This window comes from Haemorhous mexicanus, chromosome W, assembly GCF_027477595.1.
Source record: "Haemorhous mexicanus isolate bHaeMex1 chromosome W, bHaeMex1.pri, whole genome shotgun sequence".
NCBI classification, from domain to species: Eukaryota; Metazoa; Chordata; class Aves; order Passeriformes; family Fringillidae; genus Haemorhous; species Haemorhous mexicanus.
The window spans coordinates 7,790,367-7,812,775 of NC_082380.1; the positions used below are offsets into that span (position 1 = coordinate 7,790,367).

Here is a 22,409-nt window from a genome sequence, read left to right on the forward strand (position 1 = left end):
GGAGTTTTCCTTGCTTTTTTCTGTTTTTCCTTGTTAGCTATGGCAAGAAAGGCTTTTCTAGAACTGATCTTTTTTTTTGAACTGTTCAGCTTCTCTCTGGTCCAGAACATCAGGACAGTCGCCTGGGCCCCCCCTTCCCCCAAGCTGCTCTGTGGCCTGGATGCTGGGTCTGAGCCCCAGAGGGACTGAAAGAGACTGAGTGAGCCAAGCCACACCCCACAGAAGGACTCTCTCTGAACCACAGAGGAACTTTCTGAATTTGCCATCTCTTCCGAACGAGAGGTTTTATTGTTTAATATTATTCATTTTCTCATGTTTGTGAGTACTTTGCTTGTTAAATAAACAGTGTTTTCCACTTTTCTTGAAGGAGATTTTTTCTCCCGAACTGGTGGGGGAAGATCCACTAAAATCTGTTGTGTAGAAGAGACTCCTTTGGAGGTTTCCTCCCAAAATTTGCCCTAAACCAGGACAGATGCTCTGATGTTTCATAGGCCCATTAGGCTATAACTAGCTCACCCTTGAGGCAGAGTAGAAATGCATTTTGATTTAGGTGAAATGTACATCTTTGAGTTAAGTCTGTAGCTTGCTGTTTAGTCTGACTGCCTGTTCTCTCGAAGAGCCTGTGCTTAGAAAGACTGCTTCAGCCGAAGGACAACAGATAAGGGAGGAAGAGAGAAGCAGACAGAGCAGGGCAACCTGACCCAGGAGTTCCTTCTGAAGAATTAGTGGCAAGTGTCACATGAAATCAGTGGAACGAGTATGTATGAACCTATTGTGAAATTGTATGCATATGCATTTGAGAGGGAGATAAAAAGGGACCTGAAGTTCCCAGAGGTACACGTCATTTTAGGGGAACGATTTCCACATGCAGTCCAGCACTGTAATAAACATACCGGCTTTACAACTTTCACAAAAGTTGTGGAGTTTTGATTATCTGCGCAAAACACCCTTTCACTCCCTGTCTAGGTCTACCTGAGCTATTCCAATCTTAGCAGCCTTATCGACCAGTTCATTGTTCTGATGGTCTTCAGTGGCATGAATTTTGGGCACATGAGCATCTACATGACGTACTTTCAGAGCCATGTTTTCTACCCATGCAGCAATGTCCTCCTACAATGCAGCAGCCCAGATGGGTTTACCCCTGCATTGCCAATTGGTCTTCTTCCATTGCTGCAGCCACCCCCATAGGGCATTAGCCATCATCCAGGAGTCAGTATACAGTACATGCCACTTTTCTCATTCAGCAATCCCTAGGGCTAGTTGGATGGCTTTCACTTCTGCAAATTGGCTTGACCTGTCTTCCCCTTCAGCAGCCTCAGTGACTTGTCATATGTAAAAACCATTGATCACCACACTCTGAGTGTGATCTGTTAGCCATTTTCCTACCCATCTTGCTGACCTCTCATCCAGTCTGTATCTTGCCAGTTTTTCCAGAAGACTGTGGGAAACAGTGTTGAATGATTTGCTGAAGTCCAGCTGTCTTGGTTTAAAAGACAAATGTCTGCCAAGGAAGGTGGGAACCTTCCTGGAATCGAAAGATGACCCTTCCCTCCAAGTTATTCTAACCTTGAAATTACAGGGCTTCCAGGCAAAAAGAAGATATTAAAAGGAATAATAGTTCTTTAATAGAAAAAAAATATATATAATGAGACAGAACAAACAACAACACAATAAAAGAAGTTTCCCACCCACTAAGCACGGTTTTCCCTTTAATGTAGTTATGACCACAACCAGCAGGGGCCACTGGTGGCTCAGGCAAGGCGGAGAAGGTGCAGTAGCAGTAGCTTACTTGCGGCCGACAGGGGGAACTCCGATGCAAGCTCGGAGCCTTCCGGGGGACAACGGGGGCTCCAATGAATTGGAGGAAGGGAGTGACTCCCCAGAGCACCAATGCAAGTGGCGGCTGGTCTCAGCACTGCCAACGACAGCAGGAGCAAGCTGGAGAAAGTATGCAGGGCTCGACCATGGTGCTGAGCCACCATGCAGAAAGAGATCTGGCAGGGACTGCCCTGGTTCCAGGTGATACCCCATGTGACGGCTCGGGATTCTCGAATGGCAGCGAGGCAGGGGAAAAGCAGGCAGATTCGCTTGTAGTGCCAAATTGCAGAGTAGCAAAATCCCAGAGCAGAATACACAAAGGCTCCCACAGCAGCCATATGACCAACTCTACTGAATCCCTGGCAGAAGGAAGGCAGGCAGGACCCACCCTCTGCAAGGTCTTGGGCACAGACTACACCTCTTGTGCGATATCTCCTGAACCGTGGGGGGGAAGGGACTGCCTGGGCAGCCTTTAGGAACACGCATGCTAAAGCAAACTCCCCCCCCCACACACAATATCTTAGCTGTGACTCATCATTATGAGTCATCCACTATGACACCAGGTAAACAACATCTGCCGATCTCCCCATGTAAACAGATGTTATTTTGTTGCAGGTTATCTGATTAGTCTGTCGTGATTTGCCGTTGGTAAATCTGTGCTGGCTCTTCCCAATTGCTTGCTTTATTTAGTTTGTGATAGTTTCTAGGAGGACTAATTCAATTACTCTCCTAGGGATGGAAGTAAGACAAATGGGCCTGTAGTTTCCTGGGTCTTCTTTTGTGCCCTTGTAGATGGGTATGACATTTGCCCTCTTCCAGTCATTAGGGACATCCCCTCATCTCCACGGCTTTTCAAAGATTATAGACAGTGGCCTTGCAACAATGTCAGCCACTTCTCTTTTAACACCCTGGTGTGGATTCTGTCTGGGCCCATAGATTTATGTGGGTTGAGCCCTTGAAAGAGGCCACAGACCAGCCCTTCATTACTGGTGGGTTGACACATGCATCATAGCTACTTGATCCTGTGATCTAGGGTCCAGCTATGCTAGTCAAGACAGGCAAAGAAGGTATTAAGAACTTCTACCTTGTCAGCATTATTGCTGACTAGTTTCCCTGCCCTGTTTAGCAATGGGCCTATATCTTCCCTGTGATTCTGCTTACTGCTCATGTATCTGAAGAACACTGTCTTGTTCTTGACGTTGCTGGCCAGTTTCAGTTCTAGCTGAGCCACAGCCTTCCTGACTGCATGCCCTAGCAATGTTCTTGTAGTTCTCAATGGCTACTTGGCTGCCTTTCCACAGCCAGTAAGCTGCTTTTTTCTTTTAAGCACACCCAAATGTTCATTGTTAAATTGTGGTAGTCTCTTGTTCTGCCTTCTTCCTTTCCCTTTGTAGGGGATTATGGTGGGTTGACCAAGTGACCCTATCACTCCCCCTCCTCAGCAAGATAGGGGGAGAAAATAAGATTAAAAACATGGGAGTCAAGATAAAGGCATTTCAATAGGATATATTCTGTCATTAAAATATTATTAACTAGCAGTATTCAAAGGTTGAATATTTAGGAATAAATATGCATATAAGCATTCTTATACCACTACTGAAATGTGGTATTTTGTGTGCTGATTGAAAATGTGCATATGCTTCTTTTAATGAGAGAATGTTTTGAAACACATATCAGTTTGAAAAAGTGACGTTCTTTGTTTTATCTTTGGTGGTTTTTAACTTGCATATATTGGTAAATTTCACTTGTATGTCTACATTTGGGGGTTTGCTTTCTGTTGTTTGTTTTTTATTTCTTGTCATGTTTTAAGCATGAAAATGTTGCATATAAATAGTAAGATGAATTTTGAGTCATAAATGCAAATTTTATAAATTATTGTTAATTTTTAGTAGGTTTCTGCAGTTTCAGTTGTTAAATCATGTCAGAATTTAAGACCCCACCAAAAGCAAGATTGTGATCAGTGATGTAATTTTAAGGTATAATGTCTCGTGAAATGTCATGCTGTAATGTGGCCTAACATCAGTTAAATGAAGATCTTGTATTTGAGCTGTCAAATACTACATACATTACTATTTTTGTGGTTTGACAATGCCTTTTCTTTTTGGATTATTACAGCATGTTCTGGGGGATTTCTTGAAAACTGATGCAGTATTGCTTTTCATCCCCTGCAGTTTAAAAAGAGACAAAAATGTTATCCCTACTATATGAAAGTGTTTTTAAAATATTAAAAAAAAAAAAGTACTTCAGTGCCTTTTTTTAAACATGTTGACTTGTTATTCACTTATTTCTCTGCAGGGTGTGATAGGTGTACAGCTGGTGATTACTATGGTAATGGCTACTGTCATACAGAAGATCATAACTCACTATTCTTTTGCTTTTTGGCTTCTCTGTAGTGGCAGGTAAGATATGAAAAAGTTGCTGCATTGTGTTTGAATATGGTAACACAATTATGTATTAGTGTCTTGGTTTAAGACAATTTAAGATGTAGGCACTCTGGAATGAGTTGTGTCCCCTTATAGTTGTGGCAGCAGCTCTCTGGCTACAGAGAGCGGCACACAACTTTCCCAGGCATTGTCCTGGGAAAGGCTGTGAGAAGATCAGAGAACAGAATGAGAAACAATTCTTACCTTCACTTGCTGCACCTGTTGTTGTGAACATGTGGAATGTGTTATGGTGATTTGTTTACCAAATGGTAGTTTCTTAATTAGCCAATGGTTTTGGTGTTTAGATTCAAGGACCAATTGGGTCCACCTGTATCATGACTGTCTGTAAGAGCGATGGGTTTCTTAATAAGTATAGTATAATAAAGCGATTGATCAGCCTTCTGAGAAGCATGGAGTCAATGCTAATTATTACCCGGCTAGGGGCCTGCGGTGACATATAGTATTAACCAATCTCTTTCCACCAACAAGGAGAAACTAAATATGAGTAGATATAAGTGAAAAAATAGCAGTTTACTAACAAGCGAAACTGCAACAGGCAAAAAATAACAGTAAATAATCACAAGGTACAAAATTGCTAAGTCTCACTAACTCCATGGGAACAAAGAGAAACCCAAATTGGCAGAATACCCCTCTGTCCCAAGATGGCAGCCTTCACAGGCAACCACATTGTCCAAGACAAAGGGAAAAGATGGCAGACCAGAAGAAATCCTCCTGGGAAGGTAGGATCTTATGGAGCAGTTCTAGTGGCAGATGAAGAATTGCTGGCTGTCATGGGACAAGTGGAAGCTTCAGAGAAGCCCCACTTTAGCCTCAAAACTTGGCAACAGTTTAAATTAAAGGAATCACTCTGGCCCACAAATTCTAATGATGGCAAATCAGATCTATTTATTAAAAAATTATTTATTAAACAGACAAAAGAACAGATGAAAGATCTTAATCAGAATTACTTACTACACAGTATAAAACTAAAGAAATACTAGTAGATTACAGCATAACATAAAATAGTGCACAACATCTTGGTACCTATAATAAAGCTAGCAAAGAAATAGTATAAATTAGGAGTTGAATGTATCTTACCACTGAAATGACAATAACGTACACAGATTCCTTCACTTAACCCCCTGGGGAATAACTGGGAAGCAGGCCTCCCTACTCATGGGAGAAACTCCATACATTTCCAGGAAAATGTATAGAAGATTTCTGTTTTGTGAAAGTTTGGTGTCGTGTCACTTTTATAGTTGTAAATTGAGGTGTCTGTCAGTCAGAAAGCCAGCTTATCTTGTCAGATCTTGCTTCAGCATTGAGATGTTTATTGGCAGTTGGGAGATGCCAGACCACTGTTAACCCCATGGAGCCAAAATTATTCACTTCAAGACAGCTTCTCCTGTTTGAGTTATCTGACAGATTAATAAACATCAGATAAGCTCTTGTGGGGGTAAGATGCCCTGCTACACCAGTGTGTGTGAAGTCAGCATCACTGCGTGCCACTTCCTCCTGCCACCTGCTGTACTCTGCTGGTGTTGGTGCTGCTGTCTTCAGAGCCGCTGGTGCATTGGGGGAAAAGAAACGTTCTCTTGGCACTGATGTGGGGTGGACCAGCCCCAGGACTGGCTCAAGCTTCACACTGCCTGCAGGCTTTGTAAAATTCACTCCAAAACAGTTCGATTATGAAATGCAGTTTTTTCTAGGTTGCTTCTGTTGCAAGCCCAGAAAATCCCTCCTGAGACAACCTCTGATGAAGTGGAGCTTCTCCCTTGAGCAAAAGCCACCAGACAAAACAGAGGGCCCTGCTTCTGTGCTCCAACTTAATAAGTGCAGGCAGCCCCTGGGACATTATCCACCTCTTATTCCATATCATCTGATTAATGCCCAAATTAATATCTTTCAACTGTACACATACATGCATATATACATATAGCTATATACAAATGCAATTATTTCAATAGCCATTGACCATCCCCCAGGATATGGGACTGACTTCATTGGGTCCATGACTGATATAACTGGAGCAGTCCATTGTCATTGTCCATGGTAGTTACAACTTTCAGTGGAAGTGACATTCAGAAACCAGTGTTGCATATGCATTTCAATATTACAGGCTGTTCTCACCCAAACTCAGATCCCCCTGAGGTCACAAGATGTCCCCACCCCTCTGCATTACCCACCAAGTGTAACCAGGTCCTTGAGCAAAAACAATCTCACAGATGGGTCTGCCTTTGCTTGAGGTGGGATTAATACAAATGTCTTTTCTAACATACCTCTCATATGCACCTTGGGGGCTTTGTCTGCTGTATGCAGATGTTCGGATTGGGCAGGGCCAGCTCAGTTAGTGGAATCTCTGGTGTTGACTAGCCATGTAGCCTTTGCTAAATGCAGATCCCACTGCTTGAAGGTACCATCACCCATTGCCTTTGGTATGGTCTTTAACAGTCCATTGCACCATTCAACTTTCCCAGCAGCTGGTGCCTGATAGCAATACTGTGTTCTCTAGCCCAGGTGTTTATAAGGCTATTTTTGAAATGAGTCCCATTGTCTGACTCAATTCTCTCAGGGGTGCCATGTCAACACAGGAATTGTTTTTTAAGGCCCAATATGGTGTTCCAGGCATTGGCATGAGACACAGAGTACATCTCCAGCCATCCAGTGGTTGCTTCTACCATTGTAAGCATGTAATGCTTGCCTTGGCAGGTTTGTGGGAATGTGATGTAATTGATCTGCCAGGCCTCCCCATACTTAGACCACCACCCCCCGTGCCATAAGGGCTTTACTCACTTGGCCTGCTTGATCGCAGCACACCTTTCACAATTATGGATTAACTCAGTGTCATGGTTTGAGCCTGGCACAATGCCAGTGCTTCCATGAGAATACCTCTTTTCCTGGTATCTACTGTGAGATGTGATCAGAGACAGAGCAGAGCAGGCTCTAACTTAAGATTGAAAGAAAAAACTTTATTAACCTAAAACTACAAGGAAAAACACACAGAACACAGGATGAAAACCTTCCAAATTTCCTCCTCCTCCCCCCACCAAATTTCCTAATTCTGTTACCACCCTTTAGATAATCAATTCTCAATTCTTCGAGAAGAGAGGAGTCCCTCTTGCACCACAGACTTCACCCAGGAAACAGTCGAAACTTCTCGTGTTTCCATGTCACACGTGGCACCGCCCGGAGAACATTTTGCCATCGTGACCTCTTCCTTCCATGTCCAGTGCTCTCACCACTGCACATGGACCAGAGCTGCTTCTAGGGTTTTTCCCTTTAAGGATGCTTTGTCCAGTTCCAAAAAAGAGCACAGTCCCTCTCCTTTTGGGACACCTGTCCCCCCCAAATTTCACCCCCTGGGGCCGAGGGGTCTCTTGAACAGAGATCATCTTCCTCTTCTTCTTCTTTGAAGACAGAGGGCACCACCACCACCCTCCTCACCCGTCATCTCTGTTCACACACTTTCATGTCACCGCACTCTCCTGGCTCTGAGCCATTGCCTCCCCCCTAGAATGCAGTCTCTGTGTCACAGGAACTCAAGGGTTCTGTCCATAGCTATCCAAGAAAAGTCCAGCCAAAGGCCACTCCATCATCTCCTCCCACCTAGGATTCTTCTCAACTTCTCTCAATCTCACCAACGCCAGGAGGAATCAGCATTTACAAGGTTTCCATCATCCCAAGAAGGGTTAAAAGTCCCAGGCTCTGCCGGTTTGGTTCATGAACTCCCATGGCTGGCTGCCCTGCTGGGCACCCCCCCCTTCTCCTTCACTCCAGCCGCGCTATCACAAGCACAGTCTGCTCTCTCTCTCTCTCTCTCCCTCCGGGGGGGAAATGGGGGATGGCTGCCCGAAGCCTCGCAGTGCAGTGCTTCTCCACCCTTCGGCCCAGGCCTGGCCTACCTCCCTCCGACCGCATGGCTCCCCTCCCTCTTGCCCAGCTCGGAGCCGAGCAGGGGGAGGTCTGCTCTCGTCCAAGACCGGAACCCAAAAGGGACTTCCCCTGGGAGTTCACAGCTTTTAACCCCCTGTGTTCTCAGAGGCATATCCATGCCCTCAGTGGACAAACCAGGTGCCAATATTCAAATCTGAACACCGATTGGCGTGACCACACCATCCCAAATAAACTTCATTTCCCCTCAAACCACGACACTCAGATATAGTGTCCATGGTTACGTCCACCCCTCAGTCTTGAGCCCATTGGTATGTCACATCTCTTCCCTGATGACTTGAGGCATCGTGGGCCCACCAAGCCTGAAATAACTCTCCCTTATGTTGCCAGTCCAGATCTACCTGTGATACTTTGATTTTAGCAGCTTTATCCACCTGTTCGTTGTTGCAGTGCTCCTCAGTAGCCCAACTCTGGGGACATGTGCATCTACATGATGAATTTTCACAGCCAGCTTCTCTACCCCAGCAGTGATGTCTTGCCACTCTTCAGCAACCCAAATTGGTTAACCCTTACACTGACAGCTGGCCTTTTTCCATCTTTCTACCCCCACAGAGCGTTTACTACCATCCATGAGTCAATGTAGAGGTAGATTGTTGACCACTTCTCTCACTCAGGAATGTCCAAAGACAGCTGGATAGCTTTCAACTCTGCAATCTGATTCAATTCACCTTGTTCCTAGGTAGCTTCCACAGCTCACTGCGTAGGGCTCCATATAAGCTGCTTTCTGTTTTCGATTGGTCCCTACAATATGGCAGGATATGTCAGTGAAGAGAGCATATCGCCTCTCAATTTCTGGTAGCTGGTTATATGGTGGGGCCTCCTCAGCATGTGTAACCTGCTCCTCTTCCTCTTCAGATGATAATCCAAAACTCTCACCTTTGGGCCAGTTCATTGTCATAGTTGACACAGTCATGGTTGAGACAATACAAAGCAACACTCCATTTTCAGAAGGCTTCAAAACCAGTTCTGTTATAGCATGCATGCTTTTTATACATTCTTAAAAAATTCTTAAGTTTACACTTCACTTATTGGTCAGGAAAGACAAACAAAGTGCTTATTGGAATAGGCATTTGCAGGTTTCTCTTATTTATCCTTCTCTCTTTCTTGGTTTCTATGTCAATGACCTTGGTAGGAAATTCTTTCAGGGGTAAACATGGATCCTCTTATCAAACTTCTCTCTAGCTCAGCAAAGTCACTGTAAAACCTCTTCCACAGTTCATGATGACTTCCAAGATTCCAGGGTGATTTGAATTTCCTGTTCAAGCTCACTGTGTGATTAGATCAATCCACTTACTCCAGGTAGCATTGGTGGCATGATGTGTTGCAGGGACTTTCCCTTTAAACATCCAGCCCAGCACTGGCAGTCAGGTTGGCAGAAGCAGCTGTGCTTCAGTGCCAATCACTTCCAAGGCAGCTTGAACCCCTTCATAAGATGCAAGAAGCTCTTTTTCAGTTGGGGTGTAGCTGGCCTCAGATCCTCTGTATGCCTGACTGTCTTGCGTTACAGTGTAATGTGTAACCAAAAGTAAATATTCTACTACTATCTACATAAACTGTTAAAATGAGTGGCGCAGTGTTCTTTATCTTCTCCATGACTCGGCCCAGAGAACTCCCTCCCAGGAAGCAGCAGCCACCCTGGTGGGGCCATCTCCGCTAATGGGCCATCAAGGTCTCACAACATAGACTCATAGAATTACATCATCCCATTGTGAGATGCCCTGCCTTGAGGGAGGAATCAAACATTCCTACCTGTATATAATCTGAGGCTTGGAACACCACAATGGTACTACCACTGCATTCCCAGAGGACAGGAGCTCAATAACCACCACTGGACCTCCAGAGAAGGACCAGACCTTTTCTACAGGATCACTGCTTTAACAAGGCTACATCCATCACTTCAATGGGACTGCAATCACTGTTTAATCGGACTGCTGCCACCACCCAGACCAACAGGGTATCAGGTCATATTATGACTTTCTCAGTTAAGGATAGTGTTTCTGTACTATTGCCTTTATTGTCATTTTCCTATTAAATTGTAGTTCTGACTTGGACTCTGTCTCAAATTATTTGTGTGGAGTTAATTCCTCTGCTTGTTTGCTTTCAAACTAATACACCGACTCCAGAACCTGAGAGGTTGTCCTTAAGTCTCTCCAGGTACCTTCTGCCAGAGGATCTGGGATGAACCATTCTTCCCAGCTGCAGTGTAGAGCATGTTCTTCACATCCTGTTCTGTCCTGAATGGCCCAAGGGCTACTGCATGAGCAATCCCATTTGATCCATTCAAAGGCTTGCTGTTGTTCAGGGCCCCACTTGAAGTAATTTTTCTTTTGTGTCACAAGGTAGAGAGGATTTACAATCTGGCTGTACCTCAGAATGTGCATCTCCAAAAAACCCAGGGCACCTAGGAAAACGTGTGTTTCTTTCTTGCTGGTTGGTGGGTGACACGTGGTAGTCAAGTGTGTGAGACACACTTGGCAAACCTTGGTTGATCATCAGTAAAACAGCTTGCTTTATTGTTCAGAGCTTACTTTTATAGGCAATTCAAAACTCCCCAGTGTGACGGTGATCACAAGGGTCCCAGTATGAGGGAAGAGACGAGAATCTTGACTCCATGTTCAGAAGGCTTGATTTATTATTTTATGATATATATTATATTAAAAACTATACTAACAGAATAGAAGAAAGGATTTCATCAGAAGGCTGGCTAAGAATAGAAAAGGAATGAATAACAAAGGCTCAGACTGACCGAAACAGTGCAAGACAGCTGGACTGTGATTGGCCATTAATTAGAAACAACCACATGAGACCTAATTAGAAACAACCACATGAGACCAATCACAGATCCACCTGTTGCATTCCACAACAGCAGATAATCATTGTTTACATTTTGTTCCTGAGGCCTCTCAGCTTCTAAGGAGGAAAAATCCTAAGGAAAGGATTTTTCATAAAACATGTCGGTAACACCCCAGTCTAGACAGCCCATTGGTTTAATCTTTATGCCACCTAAACCTTGAACAAGTGAAATGCTTGTACTTTAGGAGAGATGTTATTGGTTGAAACCTCTGTCAGTCAGCCCAGGGGCTGGTTTATGGAACTGGGCTGGGTTTCTTATTTATAACCGAATTAATGCTCAGTACAAGTCAGCTTGTACTGCAACAGGTAGGGGCATGGCAGCGATCTTGAAAATCACCTCTGTTGGAATCTGTCAGTGTCCGTCTTGCCACTTTACCCCTAGGATCTGATTTTCCTGAGCAGATCCCTTGGCTTTACTTTGATGTCAAAACCCACTTTCAGGACAATCAGGATTATTTCCTCCCCTTTCTCAAAAACTTCTTCAGCCGTGTTCCCCCATACTATGATGTCATTGATGTACTGCAAGTGTTCTGAAGTCTCACCCTTTTCTAGTGCATCCTGGATCAGTTCATGGCAAGTGGTGGGACTGTGCTTCCACCCCTGCGGCAGTCAGTTCCAGGTGTACTGCGCGCCCCTCCATATGAACGCCAACTGTGGCCTGCACTCTGCTGCTGGAGGAATGGAGAAAAACTCATTAGCAATGACAGTAGTGGCATCACTTTGCTGCCTTGGGCTCCAGTTTGTACTGAAGTTCGAGCATGTCCGGCATGGCAGCACTCAGTGATGGTGTGATTTCATTCAGGCCACAATAATCCACTGTTAGTCTCTGCTCTCCATTAGAGTTATGCACAGGTCATATGGGGCTATTGAAGGGTGAGTGAGACTTGCTGACTACTCCCTGGCTCTCTAGTTCACGGATCATCTTATGAATGAGAACCACACCATGTTGGTTTGTGCAGCATTGCTGACAATGTACTGTAGTGGTGGCAATCAGTACCTGTTGTTCTTCAGTACGCAGCAGTCCTACAGCAGAAGGGTCCTCTGAAAGACCTGGCAAGGTGTTCAACTGTCTAATGCTTTCTGTCTCCACAGCAGCTATCCCAAAAGCACAAAGATGTCCTTTTGGCTCTTTAAATACCCACTCCTGAGGTAATCTATACCAAGAATACACAAGGCCTCCGGACCAGTCACAACAGGGGATTTTTTCCACTCCTTCCCAGTCAAGCTCACTTCAACTTCCAACAGTCAGCTGATCCCCCTGTCACCCCAGAAATGGAAACAGCTTCACCTCCCACGTCCCGATGGTATGAAAGTACATTGTGTGCTGATGTCAACCAAAGCACTGTATTTTTGTGGTTCTGATGTACTAGGCCATCAGAGCCACACAGTCCAATAAGACCCAATTTTCACCGGCCTCTACCTGGCTAGAGGCAGGGTCCCTGTAGTTCTGGCTATTGTTTCCTCTCTGGGCATACATTCTAGAGGTCACTTCAAGGGGATAACACATGTCATCCTCCCTTCTGTTATGCATAGCAGCTCAGTCATGGGAAACTGGAGCATCATTCAGTCTTGCAGAATTCTCTCTGTTAGTAGTTTTTTCCTTTAGCTTACGCACCCATGCTGCTAGAACAAAACTGGGTTTTCCATCCCATCTTCTCATGCTTTCCCCATGTACGCATAGGAAGAACCAGAGGTTGGCTCATGGGGTGTACCCCCTCTCCCTAGCCGGAGGACAGCTGCTTCTGATAACAGGGACTCTGGTCTTTACTGATGAGACTTGGAGAAGGCCCTTTTTAAGCTCCTTGCTGAATTTCTGTCTTCCAATTTCCACATACATTTGGTCAAGTCTGTTTCAACGGCTGAGACTTAGGCTCCTGTTAGGGCATGGACAGTATCTTCACATGTTTGGGGCCTTCTTGTCATAGCACTCGTTTGCTCGTTTTCCTCATTCCACTGCAGTGACACTAAGAACTGGGAGAACGCTTGGGTCCCAAGTGGTGCGAGCTTGAGCCACATCAGTGTTGTACATTTTACCAGGTCTGGAATCTTAGTGGTGTGGTTCTCATTTGAGAAAAAGATCTCTATCACAGCCAGTTCTCACAAGCCTTGGATTTCTTGCTCCATGGTTTTCCAAGGGCCTTGCTGCAGCTGGAGATCTGGGAAAAGGTATTTCTCATTCCCACTTGCTAAGAGTCACGTCCAGAGGCTGAGAGGTTCAGGCCTCCTCACAATTCCCTGACTGATACCCACATCACGCAACAGAGATCCCATGTGCCTTGTTTTAATACTGTTCTAAATTGGACAATCACTTGCAGTGTCCCAGACTCGGATCAACCAGCTCAATATAGACTCATCAGGTTGTCAGGCGAAGTCTTTTCTCAGATTGCAGAGACTTTCTGAGGACAAAGATTCAGTGATTATTTCTGGTTCTGATTCTTCTGCTGGCTGTGAGGGTCCTGCCTCCCCATCATCATCCACCAGGCCAATGGATTTTGTCTTGTATTTTCTCCTTTAGACAGGAGCTACTGCTATTGGCTTAGGCTGCCCTTCTGGTTTAACTGCAGCCTGAATGACCATGGCATCTGCTGATTTGTTCGCCTTCCCCTCTGGCTGTAGCTGCTGCTGTATGGTATCGAACAGTGTGCAATGAGCATTAACCAGGGCCCAGCACAGTGCAATAAGCTGCCCCTCTTTGCAGTTGTCATTGCAATTTTCTTTCAAATATTCTGCTACCTTAGCTGGGTTCTGAATTTGTTCAGGGGGGAAATTCCAAACTATTGGGGCAGAGTATTTCTTCAGGACCTGGCCTATATCCTCCCACATTCCATGCCATTCAGGATTTTCCACCACTGGGGCAGATCTCTGAGCAACCTCCCTGGAAATCTCAGCCCTGATTTTAAATGGATTGTAGACTGTACAGAGGAGACATAGCAGAATTAGCAACAAAAATATGGTGTCTTTAACATCCAGAGAGAAACAAACATTCTCAAAAGGTGATGTGTCTGATCTGAAAGGGGAGAAGGAGGTAAAAGGCTGGGATAAATCATTCCCTCCTGTTCGCCCAACAGGCTGGATGTGATTATTAATAGATCCTCAGAAGTAGTGTGAGAAATGATGCTCACTTTTAAAATTTCAAAGGTTTATTAAACCTTAACAAAAATACAACAATAGACTAAATAAGGAAAAATTGCAGCACTGGGAGCATGGAACCAGACTGCCATGTGCTCGTCTACAAAATGGCTGCTCTGCCTTTTATATCCCTGGGGGTTGTGTCAGCCAACCCTGGCCCCTCCCAAAGTCTGTCTGTCTTCTTTGCCATCCTTTGGTGGAGACTTTCTTGCAACTTGATTGGAAGTGAGGTGTTGTCATGCCACGCCTCCTAGCAACAAGCTTTTCCCATCCCATGCAAGGGGAACATGTACTCGCTCTCCCTTCACAAGTCTTTGACAACCAAGGCTGTCTGGTAGCAACAATACGGAGGGGAAGGGGGAATATGGGGAGAACAGAGGATGTCTAAACAACAAGACTATGATAACATAGCTACATGTCTTTTAACTTATATACAATTTTCATCCCTTAATTGCGAGAGTCAATCCATCACATTATATATCTATAACAGTAGCAGCTGAGACCAGGACAAATAAACAGCAACAAATACACATTTCAAATGATTTTCATTGCCTCCGCTGTTATCTCTACATAAGCTAATATTGCACAGTGTATCAACAAAGCAATCTTGGGCAAATTGCCTCATATATACAGAGAAGTATACAAGCCTAGGTGCCACAGCCCCATGATTAGACTGAGCATGGTGATCAGCAAGTTCTGTACTCAATACCAAATGTTTTGGACAAAAATTCTTATTTTTTCACGTTGTCTCTCATGACTCTTTTAGTTGGGCACCAAATTTGTCTTGGTTTAAGACAATTTAGGAGGTAGACACTCTGGAATGAGTTGCCCCATGTGATAGATGAGTAATGCGATGGTTGACTCTCCCAATTACAGGGCAAATATTATGTCTATGTTAAGAGATGTTTTATAGATTTATAGTTAAGTTTCACACCCCCCCCCCCCCTTGCATTGTTATCACAGGATGGCCTGGGTAGTTGGGGCATTAAGGAGGGTCAGCTTGTTACTATGGCAACACCTGACCTCCAATCAAGATGTAAGAAAGTGATCTCCACCAGTGGACAATGAAGAATGAGTCGATGGACAGAACTTTGGGAGGGGCTAAAGGTATAAAAGGTGGAATATCCATCATGTGGATGAGCACATGGTGGAAAACATCCTTTGCTCACAGCACTGTATTATTTTCTTTATTCAGTCTTCTGTTGTGTTTTTTGATAAGGTTTTAATAAACGTTTTAAATTTTTGAAAGTGAGTATCATTTCCCACACCCCTCCCTTATAGTATTATCCAGTCCTTTTCCACCAATAAGAAGAAATGAAATAAGTAGATATAAGTGAAAATTACCAGCTTACTAACAAGTCAAACTGCAACAGGCAAAAAATAACAGTAAATAATCACTAGATAGAAAATTGCCAAGTCTCACAAACTCCACGGGAACAAAGAGAAACTCAAAATGGAGGAATACCCCTCCGTCCCAAGATGGCGGCCTTCACAGGCAACTGCACAGTCCAGGAGACAAATGGAAAAGATGGCAGACCAAAAGAAACCCTCCCGGGAAGGTAGGATCTTACCAAGCAGCTCTAGTGGGAGAAGAGGATTGCTGGCGCATGTAGGGTCAGTGCTGCTGCTCGCTGCTTCCTCCAGCCACCTGCTAGACTCCACTGGTGTTGGTGCTGCTGTCTTCCAAGCCATTGGTGTGTTGAGGGAGTGGAGGAACGGTCTCTAAGCAACAACTCCTTGTGGCCTGGCCTCAGGACTGGCTCAAGCTTTGTGATGCTGCTAGGGTTTTCCAAATTCACTCCAAAACAATTTCAGATTGCGAAATGTAGTTTTTCCAAATTGCTACTGTTGGAAACCCAGAAAATCCTGCCTTAGACAACCTCCGATGAAGCAGAGCTTCTGCCTTGAGCAAAAGCCACCAGGCAAAACAGAGGACCCTGCTTCTATGCTCCAACTTAAAAATTTACTATTCTTGCATTTTAGTAAAACTACAGTATTGTGACACTGAACTTATAGGCTCAAAGTGTAAGAGAGTGATACTGCAAAAGAATAAAGTTTGTTGCTTTAATCATATCAGTCAAAGCTAGCTGCTATCCAACTCAAATTTTTAAAGGCATAAGCCACATTTTAATATTATAAAGCTAAATTGAATTTGTGACGTGACAAGTACAGAATGATTTTTTTCTGTGCTTCCTCAGTATTTTGAATAATCTGTCTGCTGATTAGCTTTGCATATAAAGAGTGCTTAAGTCCTTACTAAATTTGTTTTATAATGCTTCATAGGGCAGACAGGATTAGTATAAATGTCAATATGCTACTTTATAACAATAGATTAAATACATGAATTGCAAGGGGGACATTTCATATTTCCAACCAAGTGTGTTGCCTCCCTGGGGCCTAGGTAAGGGACGTCACCAAGAAACTTCCTAGCCTGGTACGGTTCTCTGATTATTATCTGCTATTGGTTTTCCAAGTGGGCAGCAACAAAGTCTCAGCAAGAAGTCTGCAGACAATCAAGAGGGACGTCAGGGCCTTGAGACTATTGGTTGAGAGATCTGGAGCACAACTGTGTTCTGTCCTGCCAGTTGCAGGGACTGATGTGACAAGAAACAGGAAAATCATGCAGATGAATACCTGGCTTTGAGACTGGTGTTACCAGCAGAATTTTGGGGTTTCTGATCATGGAGCAGTTTATACAACACCAAGCCTGTTGGCAACAGACAGCGTCCACTTGTCTCAAAGGGCAAAAGGATTTTATCTCAGGAGTTAGCAGGGCTCATTGAGAGAGCTTTATACTAGATTTGAAGGGGGATAGGGACAAGACCAGGCTCAACAGAGATAAACCAGGGGGTGCCATGCCAATGTTTGAGGGACAGTGTGCTACCAAGGTCCTTTGGTCTGCCATCTCAGTGCAGATAGGGGATGAAGATCCATGCAGCAGCAAAGACGCAAGGGGTTTTGTTATGTTAGAAACCACAGAAGTGCCTTAGAATGATCACACAGGAAGAAAAAGACCAGTTGTCCTAAAGGTACCCAGCCCCCTGAGCTGGGGTACAGAGAAGAGGGAATGGTCAGTAACCTGCTACACCACTTAAACACATACAAGTCCATGGAGCTGGATGGGACCCACCCAAGAGTACTGAGGGAGCTGGCCGAAGTGCTCAACCAAGCCACTTTCAATTATTTACCAGCAGTCCTGGCAAACCAGGGAGGGCCCAGGTGATAGGAAGTTGGTAAATATGATTCCCATCTACAATAAGGATTGAAACTACCAGGCCTGTCAGCCTGACTTTGGTGCTGGGGGAAGTCATGGAGCAGGTTCTCTTGAGTGCCATCATGTGGCATCTACAGGGAAACCAGATGATCAGGCCCAGCATGCATGGAGTTATGAAAGGCAGGTCCTGCTTGACCAACCTGGTCTCCTTCTGACAGTGACCCGCTTAGTGGATGAGGGAAAGGCTGTAGATGTTGTCTGCCTGGACTTTAGTAGAGACTGACAGTTTCCCACAGCATTCCTCTGCAGAAACTGACTTCCCCAGTTTGGACAGGTATATTCTTCTCTGGGCTTAGCCATCCAGTGAGCGAGTGGTGGAATTACATCCAGAATGGCATCTGTCTCCTGCTGGCTCCCTCCTGCACGTAACACTCACACCAGGGAATCCCAGCAGTGACCAAAGACCACTCACCCCTGTATTCATGTGGCAACAGAGAGCTTTTATTTCCCAAGCCCTTCCTTATATAGGGCATTTGAAAAACCCAGTCTGGATACTTTCATTGGCTAAAACTCTACGCCCCTTCAGGTTCTGGCCAGTGAGATGCCTGCAGCCTTGGGAGAGGTGTGATTGGGTGTAGCAGTGTGATGTCATAGTTTGTCTCAGGTATCCTGTCCTTTCCGAGGTGTCAATCACTTCCGTCTCTCCCCGCCCTGACCCCTGCTGGGTGCTGTCTGTCAATCCTGGCATTCCAGAGGGGCATTGAGTTGATTGGCAGATTTCAAAAGATGCCCTGCAACCCTGGGGGTCCATTGGCCCACCCAGGTGTCCCTTGCACCTGAGACCTGCCCACCCTGTACCTGGTTGGTGGGTTCCTTACCCCTCCCCTCCCTCTCTCCTGGGGGTTAAAAGAGCCAGCAACCACGCGGTTCAGGATTCTGTTAGTAGTTGTTATGAGATTCAGAAGCCTGCCATCTGAATAAACTCTGGATCGAAACTCTGGCAGAATCCACTCCTTCCTTCACCTCGCCTTAAAGCATCTGCACAGAGGTAAACCAGAGTTTGTGCATGTCTGGACTTGTCTCCAGTGCCAGCTGCAGCATCCAGCTTAGCCAGAGGTGTCTCTGAGGTGAAACCACCGCAGTGCCGCCTTTCAGTCAAGCAGCAAAGGCTAGACAAGCCCGGACAAGCCCCATCCAGACATAAATTGGAATTTATTTCAATAATTGGGCAAGGCCCCTGTTAGTCACGGTAACATCTCACCTTTCTTGTCTTTATAAAATTTGTGAATTGCATTCTGTCACCCATTGGCAAGGGCCCTTTGCAAACAGGGTGACAGAAGACAGCATGGGTCTAATTTGCACTGGAGCTGCAGCATTCACGTCCAGGATCTGTTAGGGGAGAACTCAGGCCACAGGCATAATGCTTATTGGTTATAAATTACAACTTATCTCTAAAAGCAGAAAGCTATTTAACCCTTTACCCATTTATCCCTTGGAGAAAAACCCAACTATTAAAAAAGAACCTGTAACCTATTTATCCCTTGGAGAAAAACCCAACTCCCAGAAAACAATCTGCAAACAGAAAAACAGATTGTAAACAAGAAAACAGTTTGTTAACATAGGAAATAATTTGTAAACAAATCAAGTCCTTATATGAACTGTCCATGAGGTAGGTGATAATTTATGATCAATTGTTTTGTTGAGGAGACATCAGGATGCTGTCTGTGGCTTCCAGTGTCCATTGAAATGTATTTTAGGCAGCTGAATATCATAGGGTTATTGCACTGTTATAAGATTTATTGTAAAACATGAGAACATGATGCTATTTAAGATTCAAAGGGGAGGCGGGGAAATGTACCTTCACCCCAACCTTTTTTCCCCTTTTTTATTTTTTTTTTTTGTTTGTATAATAAATAAGGTAGGGGATTGCTGAAAGGTCTCTTTCTCGCTATGAGAACTTGGAGGGCTTCTTCTGGACTAAGCCTCCTTGTTTATCTCATAGGAAAAAGGGTTTAGCTTTTGCAAAGTTTGCACAGAATCATCTAGGTTGACTAATATATTTTTCTTTACCAGCCAGGTTCATGGCTTGATTCGGGCCGTGAACTTGGTTGGGAGAGGTTGTCTGTATTTATATTTTAAAAACAAGCTTTTATTATTATCTCATGCAAGAAAAAATTTTAACATTAATAACAGTGCAAGCAATATTCTTTTTTCCTTTTGTTAGAATTTAGAAATTTTGTTATTGACTTTAATAGGTGACTTTTAACTTTAAAAATTATGACAGGTGGCAACTTTTCAGTTAAAAAAAAACAACTTTGCAACTGAAATTTGCTTATGATAAAGTGATGTTCTATGTGTACCTCAGTGGATATTCTTTGAATCGTACCCATTTATCTTGAAGCAATGCAAGAATAATTACTAGGAATACTAAGAAAAGACGTTAATATACATACTAGGGTTTCCCCAAGTCACAGTAGTCCCTGCCTGAGACAGAAATGTAATATTTTCCAAATAACTTGAGCAGAACCAGCGATCACAGGCTTATCAATTTTGGTTTTAGCCAAATGCAAACAACAATAATAAATATTGTACTGTGAACTTCAAGGCAGATTTAATACAGTTGTACATTTTGGTAACTCCTGTGTGATACCCCTTCAATATTTTTACTTTTGGCATATGTTGTTAGTTTATTAGAATCTTTGGAATATGTGAATCTTTGTATATTACAAGGTAGGGTGGTCATGAAACTTTGTTTAGGTTTGAGCAGGAGGGACTTGGTCTTTGCTTGCTTTCTCAGTGTCCACATGCAGGGAGCTGCTGGCTTCTTGCTGGACTGGGCAAGGGGGTGACTTGATTTCAGCTGCTGTGACAGTTATGCCATGTATCTGGCCCCATCTCTTTGGGCAGACTCGATTGTTCCTTCTTTCATGGCACCACATCCCCGCATGCTTCTTTCCACTGCTTTTTGCCAGGTGGGCTCCTCGCAGGGGCTTTTCCCATGCACTGCTTTTGGTTTTGATGTCTGCAGGAGCTCCTGGTGGTCACATTCCCAGACCCACCCTTGGGGGCAGGGTCGGAGGCGAGGCCACCCCCACTGGAGGCGTGGCTGTGTTCCACGGAGGTTGGCTTGGGTGCGGGGCCCTGCCCCCGATGTAGGCAGAATCGGGAGAGTGAGCACATCCCCCAATGTAGGCGTGGCCAGGTTTCACGAAGGCGTGGCTTTGGAGCCAGCCCACTTGGTCACCGGAGGGGGTAGTCTTGGCGTTTCCATGGTGATGGGAGTTGCGGGCAGCCTCGGTGCAAATGGTGGGAGGGCGGTCTCAGTGGCCACATGGCACAGTGTAATGGCCGCAGGATTCCCCTTTATCCTGGGAGGGGTCGGAGTGGCCACCACGTGGTCTGGTCTCTCAGAACAGGGCGGCATGGTGTGCCCGCCTGGATCTGTGATATGGTAGCCCGAGGCAGCTGAATAATGACTCAGCTCAGCACTGCAGTCTGGAGTAGCACATCTCGGAGCTGCTGGAACTGTGGCAGCTGCCATCTCTCCACATGGCTGGATTGCGCAATTCATCCCCCTGCCTCCCTGAGCAATGCTGGCAGGCCGCAGCGCGGGCAGCCTGCAGATGGTCTCTGCATTCCGGGATTTCCCCACTCCCCGGGGTTGCACCGTTCCCCATGGGCGCTCCATAGCAGTCAGCTGCGGTCCCACTGCAGGAGGACATGTTCTCGCAGCGGCCGGGGCTGGCCGGCTCCAGCGTGGGGGAGCACAGAGAAATAGCTGCGCAGCTGCCCTTCCCTCTTTGCCTTTCATAATCCAATTGTTTTAATAAGTCCAGAACGAGCATCCATGGCTTTATAATACCAACGGCTCTGTCATCCCCAAATGAGGCTGCCACAAATATAGTCTGTCCAACCCTCTCCTAGAAGGGTAAATCTAAAACGGTCCCTTTGGACACATCCAGCCCATGGCTGTCACACCACGTGAGCAAAGCTTGCAGAGCTCGTTCATTGTAATGAAGCCTTATTTTTTTAAAAAAGAAGATCCACACCTTTAAGACTGAGTTCTCTGGTGCTGAAATCCAGGCTCTCATGGTCTCCTAGGTGATTCCAGTCCACAAAAACAGGGTTTGAAAGCTCGCAGCACTTTCCTTTGTCTGCCGAGGGGATTTTTCGCCTCAGTTTTCCACTGCCCGCAGTAGATTCACCGCAATTCCACTGTCTACCAGTGAAGTCCCGGTTTTACACCGTGCCGGCTCTGACGCCGTATTGTGTTCCGGTTCCAACACCGATGTCCAGCTCTACGCCGTATTGTATTCTATTTCCAACGCTGCTGTTCAGCTCTGATGCTGTAATAATCCCGGCTTTACATCATACCGGCTGTTACACCATCTGTCTCCTATGCTCTGTGCGCAGAATATGGCTGAGTCCTAATCACTTCTTGGGTCGCCACGTGTGAGTGCTACGTGGGGGGGAGAGCGCGCAGGAGACAAAGACCACTCACCTCTATGTTCATGTGGCAACAGAGAGCTTTTATTTCCCAAGCCCTTCCTTATATAGGGCATTTGAAAAACCCGGTCTGGATACTTTCATTGGCTAAAACTCTACGCCCCTTCAGGTTCTGGCCAGTGAGATGCCTGCAGCCATAGGAGAGGTGTGATTGGGCAAGGCCCCTGTCAGTCATGGTAACACCCTGGGGCTCAGTATTGGGGTCAGTCCTGTTTAATGTCTTAATCAACAACCTGGACAAGTGGATTGAGTGCATCCTCAGCAACTTCACAGATGACATCAAGTTCAGTGGTAGTGTTGATCTTCTTAAGAGTTGGGAAGCTTCTGCAGAGGAATCTGGACAGGCTGGATCAATGGGATGAGGCCAATTGTATGAGGTTCAGCAAGGTGAGGTGCTGAGTCCTGTACTTGGGTCACAACAACCCTCTGCAGCCCTACAGGCTTGGGGCAGAGCAAATGGAAAGCTGCCTTGTAGAAAAGGACCTGGGGGTGCTGGTCAACAGCAGCTGAACGTG

At 45.2% G+C, this 22,409-nt stretch overlaps 1 pseudogene; it reads left to right on the forward strand.

Moving 5' to 3' along the window:
- The first annotated feature begins 759 nt into the window (after nt 1-759).
- The window catches only part of LOC132341417 (transmembrane protein 161B-like), a 124,106-nt pseudogene continuing 102,456 nt past the window's right edge, over nt 760-22,409 (forward strand).